Source organism: Eucyclogobius newberryi, unplaced genomic scaffold (assembly GCF_026437365.1).
Source record: "Eucyclogobius newberryi isolate DKJ021-1_F unplaced genomic scaffold, fEucNew1.0.hap1 SCAF_287, whole genome shotgun sequence".
In the NCBI taxonomy this organism is placed as follows: Eukaryota; Metazoa; Chordata; class Actinopteri; order Gobiiformes; family Gobiidae; genus Eucyclogobius; species Eucyclogobius newberryi.
Window position 1 is genome coordinate 26,501 of NW_027315931.1, and position 6,000 is coordinate 32,500.

General features: G+C 41.2%; 1 protein-coding gene across 1 annotated transcript in view; it reads right to left on the reverse strand.

Moving 5' to 3' along the window:
• LOC140373036 (SLIT-ROBO Rho GTPase-activating protein 2B-like) overlaps window positions 1-6,000 on the reverse strand; it is a gene marked incomplete at its 3' end in the record, with an annotated part of 72,160 nt that overhangs the window by 22,840 nt on the left and 43,320 nt on the right. The gene's annotated exons all lie outside the window — the stretch shown is intronic.

The window sequence follows — 6,000 nt, forward strand, 5'->3', positions numbered from 1 at the left end:
AAAGCCCAAGAGCCGCGGGACTTTTACATCACGTCACGGTTTGGGAGGGTCAGAAATGTGGAGAGGCGACCCCGGAGGACAAGAGGTCAGCAGGGGCAGAGGGGCTTCAAAGGGGGCGGGGCCTAAAGAAGTCTGAATTATTGTCTGGTAGAGAAAGGAGAAATTACATTATTACTATGTACTATAGATTTAAAACAAGACAAAATAAGTGTACAGTAATTGTCATTTTAGGAGGAACAAACTACGTTAAAAAGCAGGGAGCAAAATACAACACACAATTAGGGATGTTAAGATTATTAGGTTAATTAATGGATGATCGTGATAATACAGGTCACAATATAATGGTAAAAAACTGTGCCTGTTGCAGTTTGAAATGCATCGTTTAAAGTGGTCAACACCTGCGAGTTCAAAGTTCAAACATGTCACGGGCAGAACGATCAGGTCATTCATAATTGATAAGTCTGTGTTTACAGAAGTCGTGCAGGCCGAGCCGACACTGGACAGTCTTTAACTGTGGCCTTCACAAACCACACGGTTATTTCACCATCTGAACGTGCAGGAGGTTTAGACTGTTGTGATGTCACTGCGTCCTCGTGACATCACAACTATCAAAGTCTAAATCAGAGTCATTAAATACTCTTATTCACACAAAAATAGATACATTTAACCATTTGATATCTATGATACAATAGATCTGCCAATTAAAAAGATTTTTAATGTTTGGCTCGCCATATTTAAAAAGTAAAATATTGTTATTTAACATCCAGTAAATGCCTTTTAAAATGCTCTTTATTATTGTAATGGTCTGTATTGACATTGATGAAGTATTAAGTCAATGTAGAGGAATAAAGTCTAATAAAGGTGTTCTTATCACTGATCACTTCCCGTTTATGTGACCTTTCACCTTTACACAGCGGTTACCATGGCGATAGCCGAGTGACACCGAATAAGCGTTGTCACCATGACCTGAAAGGTCAGAATCTCTCTCTCTCTCTCTCTCTCTCTCTCTCTCTCTCTCTCTCTCTCTCTCTCTCTCTCTCTCTCTCTCTCTCTCTCTCTCTCTCTCTCTCTCTCTCTCTCTCTCTCTCTCTCTCTCTCTGTCTCTCTCTGTCTCTCCTCTCTCTCTCTCTCTCTCTCTCTCTCTCTCTCTCTCTCTCTCTCTCTCTCTCTCTCTGCAGAGAGATGGGGAACGTATTCGTGAGCTACTTAGCGCAAATGAGTGCTTTATATGGGGATGACGACCGCAAAAGTGCTCGTTTAGTGCGCACTTTTGCACGGGCTTCGCCCGTTTACAACGGTAATGTTCTATTTTCCTACTACTAATTAGTATGCACGGGGCGTGCATGAGTGGAGGAGTGCGTTAGTGAGTGTTTGGAAGTGGGCGAGCGCTTTGCACTTAGCACTTTCGCAGCCTTGCTACGCACGGCCTTACGAGATTAATAGGCCTCTCGCCAGCTTGTGGCGCTCGGGCCTAATAATAATAATATCATCTTAAAGTGCGGATAATGTTCAGTGGTAATATTCATCAGTTTTGCATCAGTCAAATCGCAGTTTGTGAAGAAAAGTTAGAAAATGTCATGATGTTCATGTTTTAGTGAAATAGTTGTAATAAAAGTACAAATGTTTAGCAATTAAAAAAACATGAGCATTTCTCCGTTCAGAAAATAAATCACACATTTTATTTATATGTATCATCATCATCATCCTCACCCTCACCCCTCCCCCTGTCCCCCGTCCCTCCTCCCATCCCGTCCCTCCCCCCGTCCCGTCCCCGCGGCCCGTCAAAGCCATCCACTCCGCTCCCGTCTCTGTATCGACCTGCACGTCCTCTTATGGCTTTAATTCAGAGTCCTATTGATCCCGCTGTAACTGTAAGTAAATGTTTTTGGGCCACTCCCCCCCCGGCCCCTCCCCCAAAACCACCAGCACTAAACCAAAGAGAAGGGTGCGTCAGGGAAACGGGGGAAAGAGGAAGAGCGTGGAAAGAGGAAGGAGCTGGACTAAACTGGAGCGTCCCATGAAAGCATTTTACAAAGAACGTGTTTAAAGAGCGTGTTTAAAAACGTGTTTAAGAACGTGTTTAAGAACGTTTAAGAGCGCGTTTTAGAGCGCGTTTAAGAGCGCGTTTAAGAGCGCGTTTAAGAACGCGTTTAAGAACGTGTTTAAGAACGTTTAAGAGCGCGTTTTAGAGCGCGTTTTAGAGCGCGTTTAAGAGCGCGTTTTAGAACGTTAAAAACGCGTTTAAGAGCGCGTTTAAAGAGCGCATTTAAGAGCGCGTTTTAGAACGCGTTTAAGAGCGCGTTTTAGAACGCGTTAAAAACGCGTTTAAGAGCGCGTTTAAGAGCGCGTTTAAGAGCGCGTTTAACCCTTCGGGGTCCGGAGCTTTTTTGGCCGTTTTTGGGTACCTTCAATTTTGCCCTGATATACTACATTAAGAAATGTTTACCAGACCAATGTTGGGTATCTTTTTTTTCAGCACAACCTCACCAATATGATCAGTTAGTTAGTTTTTCACTTTGACATACTATTTCAACATACTGGACCTAAACACACACAGAAAACACAAAGTCCGTCTAGAAAAATTATGTTTTTTTCATTGTAAAACCCTCAAACATGCTCAACCAAGCATTTAAAAAGGTTCAAACTGAACCACAAGGTGCAAATATGAACTTATAAAAGTATTCTTGTGATATACACAAGCAATAAACCACTATTTACAATAAAAAGTAGGTAAATCCTCAGGCGTTTTTCTATTTGTGCTACTTCTCAAAACAGTTTCTGTCCAAAATGACACAGAGCGCCACATCACAGGCCTTGTACTTCCATGTGAGTGATGTTCAGAAGGAACTCTTAACCAGGTCTATACCAGATCTAAACCAGATCTAAACCAGGACTAAACCAGATCTAAACCAGGACTAAACCAGGACTAAACCAGATCTAAACCAGGACTAAACCAGGACTAAACCAGGACTAAACCAGGTCTAAACCAGGACTAAACCAGGACTAAACCAGGACTAACCCAGGACTAAACCAAGACTAAAGCAGGTCTAAACCAGGTCTAAACTTGATCAACATGAAGTGTGCCCCTCATTTTGCTTCACAACAACTGTATTACTGACAATGAAATACTTGAAATACTAAAACTCTCCAAAACTACTCAAAAACAGCATGATTCCTCTCGTTCGTTCTTCTTCTTTGACTATTTGTCATGTGACAAATGTTTACATCCCTCGTGTGCGTCCTGAACATCCGTGTTAGCAAAAGCTAACGTTTTTTTCCGTTCGTTTTATCACAAAAGACGACAACGTTATTATAAGAAATGCAACGCGCGCATAAAAGAGCGCACATTTTTCCGCACATTTTTAATGGAATTGAAATGATCATAACTTTGGTTTTAATGATGGATTTGCATAAAAAAAATCACTCAGACGTAGCGCCAGGTATCCGCTTCCGCATGACGTCTATGTCACTTAGTTTTCATGCTGCGCGGTCCTAAAGCCGACCTTGTTTCAAAACGCACCGGTGCGGGCGTCGACCCCGAAGAGTTAAGAGCGCGTTTAAGAACGCGGTTAACCTGTTACCACCCACCTATTTGGCCCTGTGCACAATGGTTGGACCCAAATGGCATTGCTTATTAAAAGAGGATCTTATGTTCCACATGTGAGTGTGATGCATCATTAGAAAGCTTAGGCCTTCTAGTTTCTGCAGATGTGCACATGACACACTGTCAGGGCTTCAGAACTTACACTACAGAGGCCCAAACATAAACAAAACATCCTTTTTTTAGTCTCGCCTGAATATTGTCAATTTGTAATGGTCCTGAGCATGACATACTTCATTGTGTGCATATGCTGTTCACTGTACATGATGTTTATCTTGTTGACAACAACTGTGTAAAGTTTCAGATCTCTAGGAACAGGCATTTTGGTGCTGTTGACCTTTTTGTATCAAAAAGTATATTCAGAACAAGTGATCCAAATATGTGCCAACTGTGCCAAACTGTTTTATTACAATTTTAGCTCCTCTATGATCATAAAACATACATTTTGATGTTTTGTAGGCCACTAATAGCAATTATAACTGCTAAAAACAATATATGTGAAAATGTGTAAATATGAGTTTACCCATGAATTTCCCATATAGAGGTTAAAAAAAAAAAAAAAAAATTATAATATTTTTATTTTATTTTTGTATTGGTATAATAATACATATATCTAACAAAATGCACGTCCAAAAGGCTAATAAAATCAGAAAACGTTATGCGCAAAATCCTGCCGAGAAATCTGGCTCTTTACAGCCTTCACGGAGCCTTACGCACGAGAATACAGAACATTCTGTGTCAATAAGCCCTTTGTCCCGCCCCTCTTTCTAAAGCTATTTTCATTGGCTAGAATAATATGTCACTCAAAGTCTCCTGCGTGCCTGTTAGCAGAAGCTAAGGGCTAAAAACAAAGATGGACGCGCGCTTCGGAAGCGCCGCATTTTTTTCCTCCGGAGGCTGTAGCAAACAAACCCGGTGACAGAAAAATTGGTGGATGGTCTCATTCTGTAGGAAACAGTCTAAGGAAGAGATCGATGTCAAACACTATATTATAAGTCAAACAGGTCATTTGTTATGGACGGAGAAATGCGCCGGACAAGCGCATTCTCGTCCGGTGAGAAACGAAAAGTTTGTTTACTTGACAATATCTCGAAATCGGAAAACTTCAGGAAAAATACAAGTGGATATTGTTTTTCAATGATTCCTTACGGACAGACTGAGCACAAGGATGTACAGAATTAAAGCCGTTTTGTCCGTCATAAACAGCAAACAGGACATGCGTTTGTAAAAGTTGAGACTTTCTCACAAACTATTGGTAATTGCTTCTTGGGGCAAATTATTCAATGTAAATCAATGACATATTCGTTTTGTTGAGAAAATAAGCTTTAAAATGATGTATGGCTTGCTGGTATTGACCACGGAAATAAAAGTGATGATGTAAGAGAATATTTGAGGTATATAAAATGCTCGCCGGCGGACAGGTGGGTGGTAACAGGTTAAGAACGCATTTAAAGAGCGCGTTTAAGAGCGCGTTTTAGAACGCGTTTAAGAACGCGTTTAAGAACGCATTTAAAAACGCGGTTAAGAACGCATTTAAAGAGCGCGTTTAAGAACGCGTTTAAGAACGCATTTAAAGAGCGCGTTTAAGAGCGCGTTTTAGAACGCGTTTAAGAACGCGTTTAAGAACGCATTTAAAAACGCGGTTAAGAACGCATTTAAAGAGCGCGTTTAAGAACGCGTTTAAGAGCGCGTTTAAGAACGCGTTTAAGAACGCATTTAAAGAGCGCGTTTAAGAGCGCGTTTAAGAGCGCGTTTAAGAACGCATTTAAAAACGCGGTTAAGAACGCATTTAAAGAGCGCGTTTAAGAACGCGTTTAAGAGCGCGTTTAAGAACGCGTTTAAAAACGCGGTTAAGAACGCATTTAAAGAGCGCGTTTAAGAACGCGTTTAAGAGCGCGTTTAAGAGCGCGTTTAAGAACATGTTTAAGAACGCGTTTAAGAGCGCGTTTAAGAACGCGTTTTAGAACGTGTTTAAGAACGCGTTTAAGAATGCATTTAAAATCGCGGTTAAGAACGCATTTAAAGAGCGCGTTTAAGAACGCGTTTAAGAGCGCGTTTAAGGACGCGTTTAAGAATGCATTTAAAGAGCGCGTTTAAGAGCGCGTTTAAGAACGCGTTTAAGAGCGCGTTTAAGAGCGCGTTTAAAAAGAGCGCGTTTAAGAACGCGTTTAAAAAGAGCGCGTTTAAGAACGCGTTTAAGAGCGCGTTTAAGAACGCGTTTAAGAACGCGTTTAAGAACGCTTTTAAGAACGCGTTTAAGAGCGCGTTTTAGAACGCGTTTAAGAACGCATTTAAAGAGCGCGTTTAAGAGCGTGTTTAAGAACGCGTTTAAGAGCGCATTTAAGAGCGCGTTTTAGAACGCGTTTAAGAGCGCGTTTAAGAGCGCGTTTAAGAGCGCG